A 26,373-nucleotide genomic window follows, 5' to 3' on the forward strand; every position below is an offset into this window, starting at 1 on the left:
CTCATGACTGATGGCCACCGCCTAGGTATCTATACAGTGAAGTAGTTAGGCTTGCTAAAATGTGGTATTCATGAATTAACACATTAGAGGGGCTGACTAAAGAACAATGTCGTTATTCTACTCTGATGCCTTAATTACTTAGAAAAAGCTCCTAGTGGGCATAGGACCCTAGAGATAATTGAATTCTTGAAAAATCTGAGAAAGAATGCATTCTTCTCAATACAGAGTGAGTTTTGTTTTGGGTGGTTGTGATTCTTTTTTATTGTTTTTCTCCTAAAATTAATCAGCTTGTACTCACAGCCTTTCCATTAAAAGCCTGGTGTGTGTGTGTGTATGTGTGCGTGTGTGGATGTGTGCACTTATTTAACATTTAATATTGGGTAGATCCTTTGCTTCTTTCTCCACTGAAAAGTGAGGATGGATGGACTTCATGGCTCATGACTTGTTTTACTTACAAGGGCCTCATTCAAGCATGCTGGACGCTTTCTGCTGCTATGGAGAGACAACAACATCATCAGAGGACAGAGCCAGAGCCCTGGCGCTGTCGGGGGGGGGGTAGTTTATTTCCATGGCCATCATCTTTATTGATGTCTTTCTATCTAATAATTGTTTTAAGACCAATGTTAGTAATAAAGTCATTTTCCCAGGGAGGCAGCATTCAGCAACTGCACTCCTGCTCCAGGGGAGCAGGAAACAGACTGGCCTTCAGCATCATGTCTCACAACGGGAGACTGCACTGAATGGTTCTGAGTAATAAATGCTCTGTCGGGCTTTGCCGCTCAAATATTTTATATCTTTAAGCTCCGCTAAAGGAAGTGATGTCAAGAGTATTTAGTGGCAATGGCTACTAGCAATAGCTTTTTATAAGATGGATGACAGGAACCACGTAGCTGACGACAGAGACAGAAAAGGCATTACCTCCTCGCTCAGGATGGGTGGGGCGAAAGAGGGCGGGAAAATTTTCAGGCATGACTCAGCTGAAATGTTTGTGGCTGGGCTTTTTTAGTGGAGAGACGGTGGTGGAGAGACGGTGGTGGAGAGATGGTGGAGAGACAGTGGAGAGACAGTGATGGAGAGATGGTGAAGAGACGGTGGAGGAGAGACGGTAGAGAGATGGTGGTCGAGAAATGGGTGGCTGCTGGAGCTTTTGCTTCAGTAAATGGCAGTCTTCGTGAAGTCTAAAGCAGAGAACAAAGACTCTCTATATTCCCCTCTCTGATGATCTCGTGTATTGGGTGGTGGGAGAAGACGTCTTCACACCTAGACTTACTCCTAGGGCTGCTATCAGTGGTAAAAAGACAACTTATCCATCAGCACAGGACCCATGAAAATTTAGGGGTTTTAGAAAACATGATAAATTTATTTTAAAACTGAAGGGAACCCCCAAACTTTTTGCCAAAGAAAATATTTTCTCATTTAATATTAATCTCTTCATGTGTGTGAAAGTGGTTTTGATGTCTTGAGACAGAATCTCACTCTATAATCCAATGTGTCCTTAAATTCATGGAAATCCTCCTGCCTCAGCTTCCCATGTGCTGGGATTATATGTATGGGCTAACAGACATATTTAAATACTAATCATTATATCCACATAGTTGCTATATTTAATTTTAATTTTCAATTTCTTTTAATGGAAGAAGTCCACAGAGATCAATGTGTTGTGGTCCCCAAAATATCACAATGCAGTCATAATGAGACTTCACAAATGTTTATTGATAGGAAAATCCTGTTTGGACCCTTTAGTGTGAGTCTTCATGAGGATTCAGTCATGCCCATGCTAGCCTACAAGAAGGCTCACACATCACTAGAGCACTGGGCAGAGGACCTGGGATTGGCTCTGATCTCTGTCATCTCCGCCTTTGTAACATTGGGAGGGTCACATGGACTCCTACTGCAAAGACTAAGGCTTTGAATTCTGTTTCTGGTATCTTGCTAACTTAGCAGTCCCATTATTCTAGCTCAGAACAGACAGCAGGAGCCCAAATCCCTTCATAAAGAGTTTTAGTCGGTAGAGAAAGTACATTTATTTATTACTTCCTGGCCTCATAGCAGGCACTCAGTCACTGGGTGCTGACGAAGGCTTTAGCTTTAGGGGAGCCAGGTTCTCATGACCACACAACTAGAGTAGGTGACACTGGTGAGCTGTGGGCCAGCAGGCTATCTAGAGGAGGTGAGGTGAGCTGTGGGCCAGCAGGCTATCTAGAGGAGGTGAGGTGAGGTGAGCTGTGGGCCAGCAGGCTATCTAGAGGAGGTGAGGTGAGGTGGGGGCCAGCAGGCTATCTAGAGGTTCTGAGGTGAGGGCCAGCAGGCTATCTAGAGGAGGTGAGGTGAGGTGAGGTGAGGGCCAGCAAGCTATCTAGAGGAGGTGAGGTGAGGTGAGCTGTGGGCCAGCAGGCTATCTAGAGGAGGTAAGGTGAGGTGAGGGACAGCAGGCTATCTAGAGGTTCTGAGGTGAGCTGTGGGCCAGCAGGGTATCTAGAGGAGGTGAGGTGAGGTGGGGGCCAGCAGGCTATCTAGAGGAGGTGAGGTGAGGTGGGGGCCAGCAGGCTATCTAGAGGTTCTGAGGTGAGGGCCAGCAGGCTATCTAGAGGAGGTGAGGTGAGGTGAGGTGAGGTGAGGGCCAGCAAGCTATCTAGAGGAGGTGAGGTGAGGTGAGCTGTGGGCCAGCAGGCTATCTAGAGGAGGTGAGGTGAGCTGTGGGCCAGCAGGCTATCTAGAGGAGGTGAGGTGAGGCGGGGGCCAGCAGGCTATCTAGAGTAGGTGAGGTGAGGTGGGGGCCAGTAGGCTATCTAGAGGTTCTGAGGTGGGGACCAGCAGGCTATCTAGAGTAGGTGAGGTGAGGTGGGGGCCAGCAGGCTATCTAGAGGAGGTGAGGTGAGGTGAGGAGGGGGTCAAAAGGCTATCTAGAGGTTCTGAGGTGAGGTGAGGTAAGGGCCAGCAGGCTATCTAGAGGAGGTGAGGTGAGGTGGGGACCAGCAGGCTATCTAGAGGTTCTGAGGTGAGGTGGGGGTCAGCAGGCTATCTAGAGGAGGTGAGGTGAGGTGGGGACCAGCAGGCTATCTAGAGGAGGTGAGGTGAGGTGAGGTGGGGACCAGCAGGCTATCTAGAGGTTCTGAGGTGAGGTGGGGGTCAGCAGGCTATCTAGAGGTTCTGAGGTGAGGTGAGGTGGGGGTAAGCAGGCTATCTAGAGGAGATGAGGTGAGGTGAGGTGGTGACCAGCAGGCTATCTAGAGGTTCTGAGGTGAGGTGGGGGTAAGCAGGCTATCTAGAGGAGGTGAGGTGAGGTGAGGTGGGGGCCAGCAGGCTATCTAGAGGTTCTGAGGTGAGGTGAGGTGGGGGTAAGCAGGCTATCTAGAGGAGATGAGGTGAGGTGAGGAGGGGGTCAGCAGGCTATTTAGAGGTTCTGAGGTGAGGTGAGGGCCAGCAGGCTATCTAGAGGAGGTGAGGTGAGGTGAGGTGAGGGCCAGCAGGCTATCTAGAGGAGGTGAGGTGAGGTGAGGTGGGGGCCAGCAGGCTATCTAGAGGTTCTGAGGTGAGGTGGGGACCATCGTGTTACTCATTCTTTCACATCCACATTCCTTTCCAAGCCTGTGATTCCTTTTCATTGAGAAAAGCTTAAAACAGTTTGTCAGTATATTCAAATCTTAATTGTCAATACAACCGACCATTCAAGGGTCTCCTAGAATGACAGTCTTCAGGGCAGGGTTGCTTGCCTGCTCCACATAGTCCTCCATCCACAGAGTACTCAACCCCTAAAGCCTGGTGAAGCTCCCTCTCCTGGGAGTCATAACTAGGTGGTGTGGAAGATTCATGATCTGGTTTCTTTCTTCAGAACCCAGAATCAAGATGGACCTAATGAGAGGGGTTCCCAGAGCCCCAGCAGCCCCTGCCACAGCCCTTCCCACTCACTAAGTCTGTGACAGAGGGATTGCTAAAGTTCAGAGTCTGGTTTCTTCTTTTTTCTTATAAGTACCCGAGCCTGGGTCATTTACCAGGATGACAGTTTATCCTCACGGTTCTGGAGGCTCGGAACCCAATATCAAGGTGTCAGCACCCGTGCTGGCTTCGGCAGCACATATACTAAAATTGGAACGATACAGAGAAGATTAGCATGGCCCCTGCGCAAGGATGACACGCAAATTCGTGAAGCGTTCCATATTTTTCAGAAATCTTTAATAAATAAATAAATTTTAAAAAAAAGAAAAGAAAAAGGTGTCAGCACCCGATGAGGCCTTTGTACATATTAGGGCAAAAGTGGCAGGGGGAGGACGAAAGCAAACTCACCCTGTAGGAGCTGCCGAGGACTAAAATCCTCTCATTCCTTAATATCATTTCAAGGACAGTTATATTTCAGTATGACTTGGGGAGCTGACAAACATTCAAAGGAGAACGGGCACACACCCAACCTTCCAGCTTCCTAAAACTAATTTCCAGAAACCCTAGAAACGGGTGTGAGTTTTAAGGTCAGTCTTTATTGAAATCATATCAATGGTGGCTGGATGAGGCTTATTCCCCGTGGATCTGGAAGTCTCATAGAAGAAAGCCCAAGAAAGAGCCGGTGAGAACTGGCAATAATGTTCCTTCTAACGCCACCTTAGAAGAAAACGCTGGACCTTCAGGAAACACTTGCATTTGTATCCATAGGGAGGGCTCAGCCACAAGGCATGCTGGGACTTCAGAGAGGATTTGCACCCGGAGAAGGTGCAGGAGAGGACTTGCAACTTACAGGCAGGGTTATCTGCGTATTTCACCAACAATATGTGCTAAAATCTCTGCTCTTCGAAAGCTGCTGTTCCCGAGAGCAGAGCCCCGGGCCAGGTACTAGTTTGGGGCAATGTGCACAGGAAAAGAAGAACCTGAAACTGGAAGCCAAAGCTGAGGTCAGAGTTCAGTGCCTAGAATGCCACTCCACTCTCGGGTGAGGGTTCCGCTTGTCTGCAGTTTTGGTGTCAGGTCTGTTTTAATGCCAGCAGATGAAGCGGGGAGATTGACCCTCTGGGAGGGAGCTGCCTGGTTACAGATTTATGGCCACAGAACACTCAGGAAATGCAGAAGAAACTTTCTTTGCAACAGCTGCATGTTCTGCCTGGGAGATGAACCAGTCTGTCTCTTGGGTTGCTTTCGGGGCCAGAACTAATGTTTTCATTTTGAGCCCCCCTCCTCCCTCAACACTTCTTAGTAAGGCATAACATAAACAAACAATTCTATGCAATCGTCGGTTGCCAGAGAGGTTTTAATAACGCGATAGATCCTGGGAGATGCAAAGCCAAACTGAATATTAATGACAAGAAGCTGACACTTTGAAATCACCCTCCACTGCTGAGCCTTCGTGTGTCTACAGATGGAGTTTTACACATCTTGCTGTTTAAGTCTTGATTAGCCAGGGTGGCAAACTGACTACCGTGATTATGTTCAGCCAATATTTTTGCTGTTTTCTACTTCATTAACCTTCCATTTTCATAAGATCCTCTAGACAATGGACAGTTCAGCATTTTTCTAAGGGTTTCTGTTATGCTCTGGTCAAAGCAAGGGGTCTTGTTTACTGCTCTCGAGTAGATCTGCAGACCGGACAGAGCTATGGGAGGCACAGTGGGCTCTGGAATGTGACCTGGACACAGCCGTGGAAAGGAAATGTGCAGCTTAACTAAAGCAATAGACATGCTGGACGTTTGTCTTATAAACGAGAGCGCCAAAGGGGTATGGGGGGGAGCATAAGTATTGCTTTCTATTTTGCAGGGATCTAGTCCTTTATTCTTTCTTGATTCTGAGGATAGTAACAGTGGGAATGATTGGGGCAGTGTGTGTGTGTGTGTGTGTGTGTGTGTGTGTGTGTGTACGTGCGCACGCAACTGAAGGTCAAAACCAGGGCCTCGCAGGCAAGCTGGGCAAGCACTTAACCTCAGAGCTGCATCCTCTACAAGCAGGATTTATTGAGCAAAGCCAGACCCTGTACTAGGCATTTTTGTTCTAGTGCATGTAGTCTCATGATCACCTCAAGAGTCTGCTGTTTTCATGATGACTTTCTAGATAAAGGAACAGTTCATGGGTTGTAACTCATTTAAAGTCACATAATTAGAAAACAAAGGTCCTATTTATCAAGTCAGCTTCACTTTGAAACCTGTTATTCCCTTTGCTCTCTGTTGCCTTCAGGAGAGAGATAGTCTAGTAAAATATGAATAGTTTTTAGTTTTAGTGTGGAGCTGCCGTGGGCTGCGTTCCCGCCCAGCTCCACACTGCTAGCTTTACCCGAAATAATTACACGGAAACTGTATTCTTTTAAACACTGCCTGGCCCATTAGTTCCAGCCTCTTATTGGCTAACTCTCACATCTTGATTAACCCATTTCTATTAATGAGTGTAACACCATGAGGTGATAGCTTACCAGGAAAGATCTTAACCTGTGTCTGTCTGGGAGAGGAGAATCAGGGCGACTGCCTGACTCGGCTTCTTTCTCCCAGCATTCTGTTCTGTTTATTCTGCCTACCTAATTTTCTGTCCTATTAAAGGGCCAAGGCAGTTTCTTTATTAACCAATGAAATCAAGACAAAACAGAAGACTCTTCCACATCATTTAGTAATAAGGGTCTTTGCTCTCTGAATTTTTATGGGTGCTATCATAGACTGTGATATGTCACATGTGGTATAGAATAATATATTATATAGACATTTTTGTTTAGTTAAGTGTTATTTGCCACTGAATGTCAGTGTGAGGATTAGGAATCCATTGGCATGAATCCTGCCACTTATAAAACATCCAAAGCTACAGGACCAATGAGACACAATATAAAAATGTGACCCCAACCAGGGCACATGCTGCTTTGGGGAAGGCTAGAGGGCAGCAGTGACTTTTGAGTGGGCATTGCAGCCTGAGCAGAATCTGAACTCACAGAAGGAGAAGGCAGGGATCCTCGAAAAGGGAATGATTTGGTGCACAGCAAAGGAAAACACATGTGTTGGGTATCCCCGGAGTGCCACAGCCAACATGTTATCTGGTGTGATTCTAATAAGGGCTGTATTGGGTTGTGTCATTGTTTGTCCTTCGAAATGTTCAGGCTGAGCTCAGCACTTTCTTCTGCCTCCTCCTCCCCCAGCTCCAGCATATCTAGTCTGTTGGTCACAGCACAGTGCATCACTGTCGGTCAGTGGTGTTGCCTAAGGCTGCCCTTGCCCCTGATTCCAGGCTCACCTCCAGAGCTCAGCAAAGAGTCCAGCTAAGTCTATGCTGCAGACATTTCTGGAGTTCCCCAGCCCTTCCCTGGATCATGCATTGGTCCAGGTGTCGCCATCACTGCTGGGACCATCTATTAGAGGTCTTGCTCCTCTGGCCTTGTCTATCACCCTCTCCTCATTCAACCCATTCTCACACAGCATTCAGAGAGAGCCTCACTGGCTGCAGATCGGGTCATACTCTTCCTTGACTGCTCTTCTTTTTCATTTGACTATGACGTCAGTTTTTTGGGTGAGTTTTTTTTTTTTCTATTTTAGTTAGAGTTTCTATTGCTGTGGTGTTTTCACATGAAAACACCATGATCAACAAGCAAGTTGGGGAAGAAAGGGTTTATTTGGCTTACATTTCCAGATCAGAGGCCATTATTGGAGGAAGTCAGAATAGGAACTCTGTTATAGGAGCTGTGGGCTGCGTTCTGCCACCCAGCTCCCGCCACCGGCTAGCTTTACCCGAAATAACAACACACAAATTGTATTCTTTTAAACACTGCTTGGCCCATTAGCTCTAGCCCTTACTGGCTAATTCTCGCACCTGGACTAGCTCATTTCTAATAATGTGTGTAGCACCCCAAGGTGCGCTTACCGGGAAGATTCTAGCCTACGTCCATCCTGGGTCAGAATTTCATCTCATCTGCCCGGGAGAGGGGAGCGTGGCCTCTGAGCTCACTTCCTCTTCCTCCCAGCATTCTGTTCTGTTTACTCCACCCACCTATGTTTTAACCTATCAGGGCCAAGCAGTTTCTTTATTACTTAACCAATGAAATCAACAGAGTGATATATGACACTCCCACATCAGAACTCAAGCAGGGCTGGAACCTCGATGCAGAGGTCACAGAGGGGAGCTGCTTACTGGCTTGCTTCCCCAGGCTTGCTCAGCCTGCTCTCTTATAGAACCCAGGACCACCAGCCCAGGGATGGCACCACCCTCTCCTATTGCTCACCAAATGAGAAAACGCCTTACAGCTGCATCTCATGGAGGCATTTTCTGAACTGAGGTTTCTTCCGCTCTGATGATTCTAGCTTGTGCCAAGTTGACACACAAAACCAGCCAGTGTAGTATGTTTTAGACAGGTCCTCAAGTAGTCTAGGCCATTCTTGAACTTGATACATAGTTGAGGGTAACCTTGAATTTCTGATCCTCCTATTTCTACCTCGTAAATTCTGGAATTAGAATTGTATGCCTGCAACTTGATTTATGCAATGCTGAGGATTGAACCAAGGTCTTTGTGCATTTTAGGCAAACATTTTTCCAAACTAAGTTAAATCCCAAGAATCCTTAAAGTCCAAATTCTGGAGTGACATTTACAGAGCCATTATGATCTGGCCTCTGCTTCCCTCCCCAGGTCCACAAGGGGTCAAATTTTCACGGTTTCTTTATCCTGCATTTGCTGGGAAGTTTCCCGGTTTCCCTGCACATCCTCTGGTTAGTCCCCATCACTCAACCAGTAGCAAGGTGTACACTGCCTCATCCCTCCTCTGTAGCCCAGGTGGTGCATCCCAGGGCAATAAGAACCATGTCTTCTGGCTCACCAACAGTTATTTTTAAATGAAAGACTTAATTTTTAAAATCTGAGGCTGCGGGAGCCCCTGTTACTTTTACAAAGCAAATCAGTTTCTTAGTAGTGGGGACAGTCTCTGAACCCACTTGCTCTATCCAAATCTGATGCTTCCCTGCAGCATCCCCGTATCTCTCTTGATGGGCAGAGTGAGGCTCTCGGACATCCACTGTGGCTAGGTCAAAGCAAGTGCACAGAGGGCAAAGGAGGCTAAATGACACAGGAAGCTTAACTGTGCAGCATAGGACCATGAACGCTGTCTAGCTTAAGGAATCAGGACTCTTCTGCAGGTAGTTAGGGATTAAGGATGGTTTAGGAACACAGACATGACTCCAGCAGAGTAAGGGAAAATGAGGGCACCCAGAAAGGCTCCCTGAGCTGGTGGCTCTGTAGTCACAGACATCCCTTTTCCAGACACATAGTCCTGAACAAGATTTCCGGGCTTTGGAATAGTCATTTCTTCTTTAGAATCAATATAAGAACGGAAGTGATAACACTGACAGTTACCACGTGTGCCACCTTTCTGTCATGGTGACAAAAACACCCTCACGCAATAAACTTATAAAGTAGAGAGGTGTATTTTGGCCCACAATTTCAAAGGTTCAGACCATAGCTGCTTGTGTCTGTGTTGGCACACATTATTATGGCGGGAACATATGGCAGAGGAGGTCTGTCTGTCCATCTCACAGTAGACTGGGAGCCAGCAAGGCTGGAAAGGGTCCGAATCTGTGAGTACTGGGGGCCTGAGCCAAGCCCTGTACTTAAAAACGCATGCAGGTTTTCAGTAACCTTTTCTCGTTTGCTGCTGATGGCAAGAGCTGCATACAAACCTAGAGGCCAGCTTGGAGGCACTGGAGATTAATTTGTTCCTCTTGCATTCTCTAGTGCAATAATGCATTCAGCAATACCTATTGAATTGACTAGAATCCCCCAAATTGCTTTTGCTATGGCTCAGCTCAGGGCCGAGGCATGGTCCATGAGGAGGAACACGCTGGCCTGGAAGTCAATTACTCTGAAATCTATTGCCAGCTCTTCTAAGAAACTGTCATGAAAGACATCTACAAACTAACCAGTTTTCCAGATGCTACCTAAAGGTTTCATTCCCCTAGTATTTCAGAAATAATTCTGACTCATCATCTGCTTATCTAATAGGTCCTCTCAAGCAAAATCTGAACATGTAATTATGACCCAAACTCTCACACACAATTTTTCAGAGAATGGAGTTTGAATGTGCTATCAAGGAGATAATGTCACGTATGGGCACCGCAGGCTGGATTTTCCCAAATTACCTATGAAAAGACTGTATCAATAGAGCTGTTTCAAAATTATCGCCATTAGTGAGTGTCCCAGGCCAATGGGGACTTAAAATCACTTCTTGGACCAGCAAAATAGCTCAGCCTGACAATAGATCAAACCTGATGTCCTGAATTTGACCCCCAGAACCCACATGGTGAAAGGAGAGAACCAGTTCCCAAATGCTGTGACATAAATGTGAGCACATGTGCACAAACACACTCACACACACTCACACATACATACAAACACACACAAATACATTCACACCAACACACACTCACACATACATACAAACACACACAAATACATTCACACCAACACACACTCACACATACATACAAACACACACAAATACATTCACACCAACACACACTCACACATACATACAAACACACACAAATACATTCACACCAACACATACTCACACATACATACAAACACACACAAATACATTCACACCAACACGCACTCATACATACATACAAACACACACAAATACATTCACACCAACACACACTCACACACACATACAAACACACACAAATACATTCACACCAACACACACTCACACACACATACAAACACACACACACAATTACATTCACACCAACACACACACATACTCACACACACTCACACATACAAACACACACAAATACATTCACACCAACACACACATTCACACACACCCTCACACCCTCACACATACATACAAATACACACACATACTCACGTATATCCAAATACACACACAAATACATTCACATGAATACACACACATTCACACACATACTCACACATATATCCAAATACACACAAATACATACACACACAGCGTTTTACTAAAACAGTTCCGTTTTTCAAGGGGGTTGGTTTTCGTTGCAAATACAGTGACAGCAACACCGCCTATTCTTTAATATGTATCTACCACTAACTAAACAGCTCGGGTTTACTTTTAATTTGATGCTGAATACAAGATGCAGGGCATTTGGAGCACCAACTCAGTGGTGGGAATGGCCGCCACTTCCCTGTTCATCTTGTTTTCTCGGGAGTTGCTGTTCTTTCTGGTGGGTGTCTGGGAGAAGGAGCAGGAGAATGTAGAGAATCTGGGGACATGTGGCCCTCATGAAACAGTCCTTTCATTAGATGTAACAGGCTTCTTTATGCTGTGTGCATTACGGCCTGCACTCCCTCATGGAGGCTGGGATTTAATCTGTGGGTGAAATGCCAAGGCAACCTTTGCTTGCTCAGTGGCTGTGGGGCATTCATAAACCCAGGAACAGAATTCAAAAGACCCGGCCTGGAGCCTACAGAAGAAAGAGCGCTAGTTCGGAGGGAAATCCATTGGTAACCTTCACTCCGCCACCTCCAGCAAACACCTGGAACCTGTTACCTAGGACCGCTCGCTCCTGGTTAGCAATACTCCCAGGACACTTTGTTCAGATAATTAAGGTTCTAACATGATCTTACTTAAGACATGTGCATAGGTCAGTGGGAACGTGAAGTACAACCTGAGTCTCAAGGCTGATGTGGCTCATTGCAGCAGACACGGATGACATGTATGTCACTCCTGTATTCTAGCCTAAGTGCCAGCAGGGTTAAAGGTGAGGACTGGGGCTACATGGAGTTTCCAGCTAATGGCCAGGGTCTTTGAGAACCACATTGGGTCCCATGAAGTGAAGAAAAAAGGGGAAGAGACTAGGGGCCCCAATGGGTGGAGCACATATGGAAGACTGTGGAGTCCTGTGAGGAGTTTCAGGAAAGAAGCTAAGAAGGGGAGGCCACTAAAGGTCCCGGATGGCTTCTGTGCACCTGTGCATTTGCTTTTATCAGGTCGGAACCAGCAAGTGACAAAAGATCCTAACAGGCCTGCTCAAGTATATCTGAGTTCTCTGCTTGCTCCAGCATCAGAGAGCAATGTGAACATGCCATAGCCAGGGGAGAGCATTCCAGAGTGTGATATTTGACCAACCACTATAATTTCCCCAGAAAGTCAAGAAGGGTAATGACTAGAAAGAGGTCATTTGGTTTGACAGTTGGAAGGTCAGTGGGGACCAGGCCCAGAATAGCACTCTGGGTACAACCTGTGTCCCTGCTATGAAGAGTAATTGTCAGGGAAGCAAAGCAGAGGCTCTAATTGTGCAAAGCAAAGTGGTGTTTGTGGTTGTCACTCAATCCAGGAGTCTTGGCTCTGTGCGGGAGAGCAGTGTCTCTGGGTGGCAGTCAGCGTGGGGCCGGGCCCTGGAGAGCTGTACTGTTAGCTGTGTTGGCAGGAGGCTTGTCCTCTGTGAGGATCCGCGCTGGTTCCCTTTCATCCTTTACTTAGTTCAGGATTCCTTCCCTAGCTTGGCTGCCAGGTCTCCTGAGTTGGCAGTTGCTCTTTGCTGTCCCAGGTGGAGAAGGTTGGTCCGGGACTTCCACTTCTCATGGATACTAACACATAAGGATGCTTCTGGTCTCATGTATAACCTGGTGCATATAACCTTTTCATATACACTCAATCATCTCTAGATGATTTACAATGCCTAATATGATGTGAATGTTCTGTAAGCAGATAGTGTTAAGGACTAATGACTAGGGGGAAAGGTCATGTGTGTTCAGTTCATTATGCTCCCAGCACCAGTATTTTCAGTTCAAAGGTGGAGGTGCCCAGGCGTATAACTGGTGGATACAACAAGCTGGCTGCACCCTGAGTTTACAGTTCGGGACATGCAATTTTCAAAGAGGACCAGTTACAGTTCTCAGCAATTAGAAATGAGCCCTGGAACGCCGCCCCCACCCAAAGTTTTAAGAGGGCAGGGAGGAGCTCCAAGACGCTCTTAGCAATCCCAGATGTACGACTGGAAGGTCTATATAGGTGGAGTTACACCCCAGCCTTCACAGTGATTGCAAATTTTATTTCCCCAGCCAGCGACAGAACCAGGCTGTATTTTTATGTTCCTGTGACCCACCCAACTACTGCTATAATCAATGTTTCCATTCTTTTCCAAAATAAACATGTTGATGGGCATTTGCAATCAGGGAAATGAAAGTTTTCCATCTGTCTGTGGAGGAACCACTTAGTTTTGAAAACAAAGAATTTAGCAAAGGAATTTAATCTCTGGTTACTTTGTAATACATCTGTGGAGAGGGACCCAAAGAGATCAGTTTTTTTCCTTATCTTTTAGAATCAGTTAAATTCCTCACTACATCACCCCCACTCCTTTCTGCTTTGTTCAGAATTACCAAATAGAAAGCTAGAGAACAGGACCTTAACTGTATCCCATTTCAGGATTAAGCAATGAGGAAACGGGAGCCAAGCTTGGAAATGAAACGTCCTTGTGAATGATCAAGCGAAGAAAGGACTTAAAACACACAACTGCCATTGTTCCTGGGGATTGTCTGCCCTCTTTGAACGAACTGGTGAGGGCTGCTTTGCATTTATATCAGGTTTTAAAGCTAATAAATGCCACTCTTCCTGTTCAAATGACATCTAATTTCACAACTGCTTTGAAGGTAGCCCTTCTTTCTTTGTATCCATGGAAATGAAGAGCCCCTTACCCCCATACCTCCCTGGCATCAGACCTGTTTAGTATAAATAGGGTTTGTTTGCTCTGGGTGATTAATAATTTTATTTCAGAACAAAATGACTGGTTGGAATACTGCAGACGTCGGGATCAAAGCTCGCACTGTGGAATATGCGGGGTGCCAGAGGCAGCCAAACTGTTTATATATCCACTGGGCTAAATTAGAGTCATTATCACTTCAGTAAAGCTTAGGTATTACTGTGTTCCCTACTAAAGAACCCAATTATAGTATCTGCTGGACGGTGTACTAAATGACACCATTTAATTAAAGCCTATTCTTTCTCCCTGGATGAAGAATATTTGAAATTATTAAACATTCTTTCATTCAATTACTGTGAATCTCTATCCAGTTTTGAGAGCAGAAAAGAAGCTTACCTGGCACCTGCATGTGCCAGGAGAATAACTGCTGTTTTGTGTTGTGTTTGGGGCTTGGCACTGAGTCACAGTCACCCAGGACAGAGCTCACAGTGTAAACACATTTTAGACTCACTTCTTAGGGCTTTGGGCAGCAGAGGGCCCTGCCTGTGACTGCCCTGGTTCTCTCCAAGGACGGTGGCATAATGGAGACCTCTGCAAAGAACATGTCCAGAGGAATGAAGCCATTAAAGAAATACAGCTCCCATGCCAGCGGCTGAGCCCCGGGACTGACATGACAGCAATTCATTTTGAGTGAGTATCTCATCCGGGAATGCAAGAATTAAAATGAACTCGACAGTGAACTCTAGAGATAACCTGTAATAGAAGGAAATTTTTACTCGTTAGAAGGAGCAATGAGGTAAAGAGATGTGGCTGTTGGATGGGGGCATGAGAGGACTCTCATTCTCTGGAATCATCTAATTCTTCCATGGGAACACCATGGGCACGCACTCAGGTAACTGCCACATGGCCACTAGCCAAATACCAATGACATGTGGTGTCGTGATGTCAAAGCACATGGTACATAGGATGAAGGTGTTTGCCAGTCTTTTAAGCCAGTCAGAGGATCTCAGGGAGAGAAGAGCAGGGAGGTAGCCTGTATATTAGAAGAGAATAGGGCAACAGAGTGCAGCCCTGGGACCAGGTAGCAGGCATTGCTCAAAATCAGTGTCCTACCAACTTGTCCCAGCTCCCTCAAGCCATAAACTTGATGTTGGAAACTACTGGTTCAAATCCGAGTTGTTCTACTTCATCTGTCCGGGTCTTAGCAGGGGTGGCCTGCTTGGATCTAGGCTCAGATCTAAGAGGGACAGTACTCAGCAGTGGCCATGAAGGTGGCCGGAGTATAGGCTGGAGGTCCTGTATCCATGGGTCCCTTGGTTAAAGTGTACAACTTTGTGGCATTTGTTTTCCTGGTGTTACACTTTTTGAAGATACCTCTTAACTTTATAAAATTTTCATGGACCTATAGTTGGGGAACATATACCATGTCTGAGGCTAATCGTCATGTCTGTGAATCAATCCAGCATGACACGGAGTCACTGATGTGAGCCTGAGAGCCTTTCGTTTACTCTCTCAGTTAACAAATACTCTTAGCTTTGATGACTGCCACGATAGAAAGAACCCTTTCCTGGAGAGTCTCAGATTCGGATCCCCAGCCCATCTTCATTAATCATATGCCATGTGCACATTACTTCACCGTCTCCCTGTACTATAGGTTAACAGTACACATCTCACAGAATTGTGATAAAAATTCAGGGTCATTTCAGTGTCTTCTACACAACTAATACATAGAAATGATAAATGTGTTGTAACCATTGACAAATATCTTCCTTGAGCCATAGTCTGGCATAGAGGCTGTATATACAGAATTAGGGTTTATTGAAAAGCAATAATCAAATGAACTATCAAAAGTTCATGCTGGTTTGTGTTGTGGGGACAATGCACCTTAATATCTATGTATACGTTTATGCTTACACACAATCATAGTAGACTTTTAACTTCAAGGATGCACACAATACGGGATGCTAATTGTCAACTGTGGGAAGATTTCTCTCTGTGCTGGCAGAATTTCGGGTATCAGGTGAAATGGCTGGATGTAATCATCAGTTCGAGTTACTTACACAAAGCCAGATCCTTGCCATCTGCCAACTAGAGATGTGCCCTCAGGCCCTGCTTGGATGGCAGCCCACTGCTATGCAGCAGGGGGAAGCGTTTCATCCAAATAACTTATCCCTCATTTTCCAATTCTAATGTGAGACTGGATTGCAGCTCAATGGTCTAATAAAGATAAAGGGGATAGTGGACATTCTTTGTCCTGCTTTGTGCCAGGAACAATGTTAGGATGTGCTTTTGGAGGATATTACAGATAGAGAACTGGAGAATTAAATACTCGGAAAACTTGGACCAGATTCAAAGTAAATCTGGTAGAAATGTGTCTAAGTGGAAGAATGAAGTCTTGTTTGTTGACCCCAGACCAGGGTTGAAAGGCAATGGAAAGCGTGTAGATATAGAAAATCATAAAACAGCCTTAAGATAATAAATGAATTGTGTTATGCCCAAGTCTTATTTCCCATGGCTTGACTGAAATAAACAAGGATATCTATAGGGAGTCCTGGGTGAACCCTCTGTAGAGAGTGAGATGTACTTAGGATCAGGTAGCTACTGATACAGAAAGCGCTCCCAGGCGTGATGGAACCCAGAATGTTGACGTGCCTAACCTCTGTCCTGTTGAGCTTCTTGGACCTGTTATTTGAAAATTTCCTCTTGTCTATCGGGTTATCAAGGTAGCACCTTGTGTATAAAACAGAGTTTATTTCTTCATCTGCGCCCATCCCTCCCTCTGCCTGACCTCCCAATCAGTAATCCTTCCTCTAGCCTTTTCGCTTTTGATTTGTTTGTTTCTTGAGACAATCTTGATATACAGCTCAGTCTGGCTTCAAACTCTTGATCCTCCTGCCTCAGCTGCCTGAGAGCTGAGGTGATGGGCATATGATACTATGCCCAACTCCCTTAATGCACTCGACATCATTCCTCAATCTCGCAGCCTGGTATCTTCAGAAGCAAGGTCAAGAACCCCTTCTTACAAAAGCTCTCCTGTGCTGGCTCCTCTGACAAGTCCATCTCTGACCTCCATCTTTGCATTTCACTAGAATCTCAGATCTAGACCCATAACTCCATGCTTAGACTATTGCAAGGGACCCCAAATGTCTTGGTTAGTTTTTGTGCCAACCTGACATGGTCTAGATTCATTTGTTAAGAGGGAACTTCAATTGAGAAAATGCTTTCACCAAATTGGTCTGCAAACAAGCCTGTGGGAGCATTTTTTTAAATTAACAATTGGTGTGGGAGGGTCCAGTCCTTTGTAGACAGTGCCTCCTCTGGGCAGTTGGCCATGGGTTGTAAAAAAGCTAGCTGAGCACAGTACTGGGAAGAGGCCGGTGAGAAGCACTCTTCCATGACCTCCACATCAGCTCTTGCCTCGAGTCCCTGCCCTGACTTCCTATGATGATGGATTGTGCTCTGGAACTGAAACAATCCCTTTCCTCCTCAAGTTACTTTGGTCATTGTGTTTACCACAGCCATCGTAACCCTAACTAAGACTGTGCTAGCACTTAAACTTCTCACACTTCCTTGTTCTGGCTCGACCATCAATATGGCATCCTATAGATGCTTTGAGTGTATCACCCCCTGATTAAAAACCTTCAGTGATCCCCCCCCCCCAGTGCTCTTGGCCCATCTCAGCCTGTTCACTTTGATGATTACTGTTGTCCACCCAGAAGTGATTGATTTCACCATCTATCCCTGCACTATGCATAGAATCTGCATAACCAGGATATTTTTTCCTCTCTGCAACTAGGTAATAAACCCTTTGGTCTCAGAATTTACTTGTTCTTCTTCTTCCAGTAGATCTCATTGAGCAGAGCACTGAGGGAGTGTTTCATATACACATGTCTTAGTTAGGGTTTCTGTTACTGTGAAAAGCCACCCTGACCACAGTCACTCTTATAAAGGAAAATTGGTTCACAGTTTCAGAGGTTTAGTCCATTGTCATCATGGAGGACAGCGTGTAGGCAGCTGTGGTTCTAGAGAAGGAGCTAAGAGCTCTATACCTTGACCCACAGGCAATAGGAAGTGGCCTGTCTCACTGGTTGTGGTTGGAGCACATGTGGGACCTCAAGACCCTCCTCCACAGAGACGTACTTCCTTCTTACAACAAAGTCACACAACAAAGGTGCCACTCCATTTGGGGGCCGTTTCCTTTCAAACCACCACAGTACACAGTTGATTAAGAGATGTGGATGTGATCACTGGGGAGTGTAGGAAACAGGCAACACAGCCTCGAGGGGGAAGTTAAGAGATTTTCATAAATCTCGTACAGTAAAGAGGCATCTGCAGAGGTGAGATGGTTGAAGACTGGAGCGGAAGAGGACTCACAGCAGGCACTAGTGAGTTTCATCACAGGAGAGCCATCCCCCTTTCCAGTTACACTGCCCTTTTTATTGTTAATACCTCCCCTTATTATCAATTATTATCATCATTATTATTTTCTATTATTATTACTATCCATGCCAATGAACCAGCACATGCTATGTTCTGTATCAATGACTGAGCCAAGAGGAGTGCAGCAGCAGACCACTAGCTTGTCTCTGCCGCTCAGCCCTGAAATAACCACACAGAAGCTGTATTGATTAAATCACTGCTTGGCCCAGTAGCTCTAGCTTCTTATTGCCTAACTCTTATATCAATTTAACACTTTTCTATTAATCTGTATGTTGCCATGTGGCTGTGGCTTACCTGGCAAAGTTCCCAGCATCTGTCTCTGGTGGCTCCATGACTTCTCTCTGACTCTGTCTTTCTTTCTCCCAGCATTCAGTCCAGTCCTCCCCACCTAGCTCTGCTCTGCCCACCCTGCTCTGCTATAGGCTCAAAGCAGTTTTTTATTCATTAACCAATCAAAGCAACAATTAGACAGAAGGACCTCCCACGTCATTTCCCCTTTTCTGTTTAAACAAAAAGGAAGGCTTAAACTTTAAGATAGTAAAATTACATATAACAAAACAGGTATCAAGCAAGAATTACAGTTACAATATTTATATCTATTTTATCTTTTGTCATATCTAAGGAAAACTAACTATAACTATAAATTCTTTAACTCCATCAAAGACTCCAGAAGGATATATTACCTAAGAAAACAGGAAATACATTGTAAGCAATTTCCAAAGCTCTAGAATTGACAGAGACATCTCTCTGACTGGACAGTCACCCAAAGTTTTTCTGTACCGTTGGAGCATCCATCTTCAGCCTAATGGCCTATAGTATCCAGCAGACTTTTCTATGAAGCAGGAAATTTGAAAGACAGTTCCACCTATATTGACAGTTTTCAGTAACTTTCTTCTGTGTCCTGAAGAATGTCTGGCAGACTCTTTCATGAAGCAGGAGCCCTGAAGGATCATCTCACCTTTAGACAAGTTCAGCAGTCATTTCTCTGTGGGTCTTGCATGTCCAGTTCAGCAGTCCAGGCAGGAGCAGTTTCTTGCCAAAATGGCTAACCAGCTCCATAAGGAGCCTCTTCAATGCACATCTTCCTCTTGAAGTAGCTTGTGCTGCCAGGAACAGATGTGTCTCATTGTCATAAAAAGTCCTTAAAACATTTTAAATGCCATATTTTGAATGTCTCTGAAAGATTTGAATAATACCTATCTAACTGAAATATATCTCTATAATCTAGAAAATCTAACTAACATGACTACAAGCTTGACTATTATAAATGAGTATCTATTAACTTAAATTTCTTAATTATACATTTTTAAATGAGCTACAGAAACAAAATACCTTAATCAAGAGCAGAAATACACATATAACAAAATTGACCTTAAATTTGTATCAATAAACCAAGATCCATACCAATGCAAATTATTCATATCTATATCATATCCCCATTTAAATGTAAACAAACATTTATAGACAATATTTGGGAATATGGGCATAGTTTTGCTTACCAGTGTAAAATTCTGGCATCTGTCTCAGGTAGAGTTACATGGCATCTCCCTCTCTGCCTAGTTCTGCTCTGCCCCACCCTGCTCTGCTATAGGCTCAAAACAGTCCTTTATTCATTAACCAATAAAAAACCATATAGACAAAAGGACCTCCCACACCACAGGAGTGCAGGCATCTTTATGCAGCTTAGTAGGAGGCAAGCTCAGGCCTAATTAGCTCCCAGAGGAATCATTTTCTCTTGCGTTCCAGAGACAGCAGGTGCAGCAGGTGGAGTGGAGCTTCGGGTAGCTTTCTCTGGGTGTCACAATGTAGTTAAGTCCAGAACCTAGAACCCAGAGAGAGACACTTTGCCTAGCCCAATTGGCAACTAAGCAAGGAATATTTCATAGGGAGGGCTGGCTCAAGGTGAATCAAGTTATGGACGTTCTTCTGCTTATATTAAATATAATATCACCAAACCATTGAGTAGCTTGCCCACATAATTACTTAATTTTATACAAACTACAAAAATCCCATATCTGGGAAAGTTTACAATCACTGTTGAGCCATTTAACAGATGGAGAGTGAGGTAGGCAAGGCGCCCATCCCTTCGGCTGGAATTTGCTCCTTGCATGTTTACAGGCATGCATGTATGTGGTGGTAAGCACAAATATGTGATTCAGTTCGGAGTGAATATGTGTGAAGTGGAGGTAGTTCCACTTCATTGCCGCAGCCTTCTAAGAGTAAGAGCCACGGTGAGAAATGAAACACTAAGGCATTATGTGAGAGACACAAATCAGAGCTCTCGACAGGTGATGGGTAAGAGGAAGGCGCGGACTTCAAAATGCAAAGGGGATGCCCTGAGGTTCCTCAACAGAACGATCTCGAGAAAGCTTCCAACAGGAAACTGCATCTCACTGCTCTTCGTGGAGAGGCAGAGCGGGTCTTGGATCTTACATCTACCAACAGTAAAGGCACTGATCAATCACTCCTTCTGAACTCCCAGGCGGCATCGCCCAGCCTTCGGGAATGTCTCAGTGTGAGAAGTGGAAAAGTACTCAGAGGTTTTAAGACCCGACGAAGTATGAGAATGAAGTGCGAGCCAGGCCAGAGAATCGAGAGACCATCAACTTAGTATACACTGATAGCCCTGGCAACACACTTTCCTAAAACTGAGCTCACGAGATGTCCTGAACCCCATGCCTGGCATCACAGTAAGAATATGAATTCTGAAACAGATGGCCCAGGTTCCAATGACCTTGTCACGCATTGGTCCGGAGCCATAATAATTCTAGCAGATTTGCGGAATTTTATAGAGGACCACGTGAGATACAGCGAGTGCCCCTTGGGTGGTAAGTCTGTGTGCCTGTATTAGCAGACGCATGTGTGGGAGTGGGTATTCGTAAGATCAGCTTGGAGCGGCACTCCTCAGGAGCCGTTCGCCCTGTTGTTCCAAACCGGCCTGTAAATCACTTGTTCTCCTTGACTGGTTAGCAAGCTGCAGGGTCTGATCATCTAATCCCAACTGTGTGAGTGCAAGGGCATGTTTCTTATGTGGATTAAACCCAGGTCCTCATGCTTGTATGGCAAGCATTATAGCAACTGAGCTATTTCTTCCTCCCAGTGGTCAGTTAATATTAGCCACGGTGATGGTGATGATACACCAGGCATGCTTCCATATGAGCCAACATCGTCTTCCCAGATTCCCAGGTTCTTAAGTTAAATCTTATTTTTTTAATGTGTTGGAGTTACACTGAATTGCCTCTAACTCTCCAGTGCAACAATGGCACCCAGTATATTTAAGTCTTTTAATGAGGGTCTGCATTTTTCTCCGAAAGGGTGGGGAGTAGGCCTGCATACCCTGCATGAATTTATTCTCATTTACTGTATTCTCTGTTGCTCTGACAAATGCTGTTTGTTTAACTTGAACTTTCTAATTGCTTTTTGCTATTAAAATGCATTTGACTTCCTTATATTAAACAATCTGTCCCACGTCTTATAAACAATCCTTCAATATCAATTCTATATAATGATTCATGAGAAAATCTTTGGCTCTCTGCTACCCTCTTGTTGCTTCTTGTCATTGTTGAGTTATATTAAACTTGGTTTCAGTCCCTCTGAAAACCTCGGCTGATGGAAATTTACCCAGTGGCTGGGCACGATAGCATCAAATGCCGCCTGAGAATGTCACCACCCAGACTGTCTTGCAGCCAGCCAGACCTCACAATACATCTTGAGCTGGGCCTGAAGCTTAATGACTTTGAAGGTGGCCGTAGCTGCCCAGTCAGCCAAAGGCATCCACTTTATTAATAATGATCTGTGGCTCCTATCTGTTTATGCATCAGTGAGCATCCTGGCAACACAGCTCGTCTCCACGCTGCCCTTCAATATTTTTGGCTTCCTGGATTCTGCAATATTTTCTGAGTAGAGATAAATTTGTGTCTTCGACTAGAGGCGAACTAAGATGCTCATCACTCAGAGATGAAATGTCTTTATGAAAAAAATAACTTATTAAATATGTGTGACTTTAGAGGCTTGTGTATTTTCTTGGGAGAAACTGAGAAAGAAGTCATTTTAAAATGTGCACAAATTCACTGTAACTCTAGGACAAACCCCAGAACCTCAGAATCTCTGCCTGGTGTCCTGACTCAAGGCCCAGCAATAAATATTGACTTTGGAATTGCTCAAACAAACAAACAAACAAACAAACTCACTTATCTCCCTTGACCAAGGAGTATAATTCCTTTTTTTTTTTCAGAATAGGAAAATTTATTACTGTGCTTCCACTGTCAAAATTTAGGATCTTGGTCTTTCCTTCTTGCCTTTGTATAGGACCAAAAGGGACACATTGGCTACTTTAACAACCTTAAAGCAGACTCCAGGAATATCACCTAAGAGTATAATTCTTTATTGAAGGAAGCGGCTTTCTCAGTGGACTTATGCAGCAGCTCCCTCCTGAGAATTTCCTAGAGCCTGGTTAACACCATGGATTTAGATATACTTTTGTATGTATACTTTTAAATCCTATTCTTGCACCTAGCATTCATGACACTGGGCAGGCCACTGACTCTTTCTCCCTACTGCCCGGTGTGTTTGCTTCCGTAGTTGACAAGGACAAGTGTGATGGAGACAGCCACTATTTGTTATCAAGCATTTGCGACCCCTGTGTGCTTGCTTTCTTCTTCCACCCATGTCTCCAATGTTTGGCGGTATATTCCGGTCCCACAGACACGGCTCTGTCCTTGGCGGTATATTCCAGTCCCACAGACACGGCTCTGTCCTTGACGGTGGCTGTCACACCTGCTGCAAACCACCGCCGTCGTCACTGAAGAAACAGCTCTCTTATTCCTGCCTCTTCCTCATGCTGGGGACAGTCATTTCCCCACCCCGGCTCCTGCAGTGTTGCTAGGATGTGACTGATACTCTCATTTGCTTTCCTTAGGCATGAAAGCCTTCTCCTTTATGTTGTGGGGCTAGAGCTACCCAGACAAACTAATGGAACAGACGCTTGGTGCCATTATTCATGTTCCTGAGTGCCGTATAACACATACCACTTTTTCTTGCATTATTTAAGGATATTGATCAGCCCAACTCTAGGTTTATTGAATGAACGGACTCAGATCAAGAACAGCCCTACAGAATCAGGATGCTTTAAACAGAATGAATTTTGAAAGACATAAGCCAAGACTAAAAGCCACTATATCCCAAGTAATCTGAGACAGCTCTCTAACTTGCATGGGATTTTCTTTGGCACTGCTAGAAGATATTACAGAATGAGTTTTTCTATGTCACCCGGGGTCACGATGGGATCTATTCTGTTGCTGCAGAGTCCAGAGGATCAGCAACTCTGACCCACAGCAGGTAATCAGCCTCCAAAGTGGAATGTCTGCTGCTGAAGACAATGTAATATTTCTTTCTATTGGCTATGATTTGTTAATAGTGTTTGGGAAGGAATTTAATTTAACTCATAATGCACTGATTTCCAAATTACAGCATGCTAAACATCTAGTAAGCTATTTTATACAATTCAACAGGCTTAAGCAACCTTGGAGTCTTATTACTGACACAGTCAAGCACTGCCTTGCAATCAGATCACACTCTCCAGTCCTGGGCCCTCCACGTCACGGTGCAGCATTCTCAAAGCACCCATGTTTGCTACCGATGCTTTTCTGCTGTTTTGATCAGGCCCGGTCATCTTTGAGCCTGAGCAAGTCCATTGCATGGTCATAACAGTTTGTTTATTCATTTACTTTTTAACGGTTATTTGCGTTGCTTGGAATTCTATTACGAATAATGCTGGGGACTGACAAGATGCTTCAGTTGATAAGGTGATTGCTGCTCAAACACGAGGAATCCAGTGCCACAGAACAGCCGAGTGGGGCAGGTACATCTATAAGCTTAGCACTGGCTGAGGTGGAAACAGGCAGATCCCTGTAGCTCACTGGCTGCCGGGCAGGTTGAATTGGTGACTTCCAGATTTGATGAGAGACCCTGTTCAAAAAAATGTAGCGAAACTGATAAAGGCAGGGGACTCAAATGCTGGCTCCATATGCACACACGTGCACACACGCACACGCAAACACGTGAACAGTCACACACACAGAGAGAATAAAGCCGCTACAATCGTGTAAAGGATCTTTGTGTGGAATTGCTGTGTCCTGTAAGTGTACCTTTAAAAACCGACATGTCCGCTATAGCAACTGTAGCGTTTTGTTTTCAGATTCTTATCAGCACTCAGGAGTACCATTTACTCTTCACCATCACCCACACTAGACACTGTCAATCTTCTCAATTTTAGCCACTCCTGCTGAATAACTGTCCAGTTGGTCACTAACAACATAAAGCAGGTGAAAGCAGCATTCATTCAGTAAATCTGAATTTTGGCCTTTTCCTGAGCTAGCATGGTCATCTCATGATGCAGGGAGTAGCAGGGAAAGAACCACAGTGCCCAATCGGCCGTGAAATTGCCAGTGTCAGCAGCCCAGGGACGGCGGTGTACCATGTCACTGAGTACAGCGTTCAGTAGGTTGAATGCCTGAAATGCACTTCCCACTTAGAATCTTGCCAACTTACAATGGGTTTATAGGATATAATGCCAATGAAAGTCAAAGAAAGGCTCGTGTGTTTTTCATAAGCTCCTGGGCATTGTTAATACATATCTAAATCTAAGAGATCAAGACTAAAAAATCACTTACTTCTTTGAACCTAAAAACAGTTCAGGTCTTGAATTCTAGCCCAGCTCTGGTCTCTCTCTGTGTTCTCTTCTGACTAGCAGGATTCCACACCATCTCTAGTATCTGGGCAGCCAATCTCGTTAGCTCCCTGCCACCACTGCCCACTGTCTCATCAAGATCAACCCAGGAACTCACACTGGCCAACTCTGTGACTATACACCCTGCAGCTGAGTTTCGGTGGGTAAGTGGATGTAAGGGGAAGAAGATAGGGTTCACATTCCAGACAGAGGGACCCACAGGAACAAGGATTCAGAGACATAAAGTAGCCCTGTACACTCAGTGGAGGGGGAGAGAGTTAAGTGTCTTGACAAGTGTGGAACAAAGAAAACGAGAAAAGGTAGCTGGGAATTCAGACCGTGCCGGGGCTTCAGGCGTTTCCCTGGAGAAGCCTGAGCTGTGGAATGTGAGTGCTGGCTTTGGTTCTGAGATGTTGCTGTTGTGTCTGTGAGGAAATGAGTTCAAGGGGAGGAAAAGGAGGAAGGACAATTCAAACCAACACTGGTTTCCAGGTGTGTCCTCAGGACCTAACCCAATTCAAGCTCATGGTGGTGCCTCATAGTTATTTTTGAATGAAAGGTAGAAGAAGAAGAAGAAGAAGAAGAGGAGGAGGAGAAGAAGAAAGAAGGAAATCCTCAAACAGGTATATTGCACACCTGCCTGCAATTCAGCTATGGGAGGTCAGTCTGAGACACATGAGACAATCTCAAAACAAAACAAGAAGGAAGGGAAAAATCAAAACCAAAAGCAGAGTGAATCTTTTTGCATCTTTGGTTTCTTTCTTTTCTGTCTTTCCTCCTCCCTGTGGCCCCATCCACACTGACTGTGCACAGGTCTGAAAAACGGCTTTGCTAGTCTCTGAACTGTGTTGCCATTGGTCGGGGGCTGGGACCCTTCGCTCAGTTCTGTACTCACTTCGGCCTTTTTGTCTTTACAGTAAGAATGATGTAAACTGCCCCTCTAGGAATGAGAAGCAGCCTTCCTGTCCTTGGGGGCTCTGGGGCTTTCCCATCTTCTTCCACGCGCAGGCTCCAGGTCTGCAAACCTCCTACAGAGGGACAACTGGTGACAGGCTGGCTTTGTGAGCCACTTTGTTCTGGAGAGCTACACAGCTCTGCAGGTCACTTTGTGAGCCACTTTGTTCTGGAGAGCTACACAGCTCTGCGGGTCACTGCAAAGTTGCCATAGGTGATGCTCACCTGGCAAGCCTGGCTGGGCTTTCATGAGATTGTACTTAAATATAGAAATGTGAATTATGTGCTGTGAGTGTTATTCCTCACTTGGTTTGTTTCAGTCATTTAAGCATGTAACAATGGTTACCAGTTCTAGATTTGTGTAAAACCAGGAGAAAGACAGTGTTTGGTTTGTGTATCTCAGTCTTAGCTCTCATCTTCAAACATGGGTTATGGTTCCCACTGCCAGAAAGCACCCTATTTGCATCCCCTGTAGGAGGTCTTTCTTTGAACTGCCAACTCCCAAATAATGACATGGAGACTTATTATTAAATATGAAAGCTTGATCTTCACTTAGGCTTGTTCCCAGCTACCTCTCAAAACTTAAATTAATTTGTTTATATTAATTTATGCTCTGCCATCTGACTTGT

General features: G+C 45.0%; 1 non-coding gene across 1 annotated transcript; it reads left to right on the forward strand.

Moving 5' to 3' along the window:
* The first annotated feature begins 4,056 nt into the window (after positions 1-4,056).
* On the forward strand, positions 4,057-4,163 carry LOC121435161. Its single transcript, XR_005972549.1, has one exon. It is a non-coding gene; the product is annotated as a U6 spliceosomal RNA (small nuclear RNA).
* Positions 4,164-26,373: the final 22,210 nt, after the last annotated feature.

The sequence above is a fragment of the Microtus oregoni genome, unplaced genomic scaffold, assembly GCF_018167655.1.
Source record: "Microtus oregoni isolate MIOR12 unplaced genomic scaffold, Mior012 000045F_ref0000178, whole genome shotgun sequence".
Classification (NCBI taxonomy): domain Eukaryota; kingdom Metazoa; phylum Chordata; class Mammalia; order Rodentia; family Cricetidae; genus Microtus; species Microtus oregoni.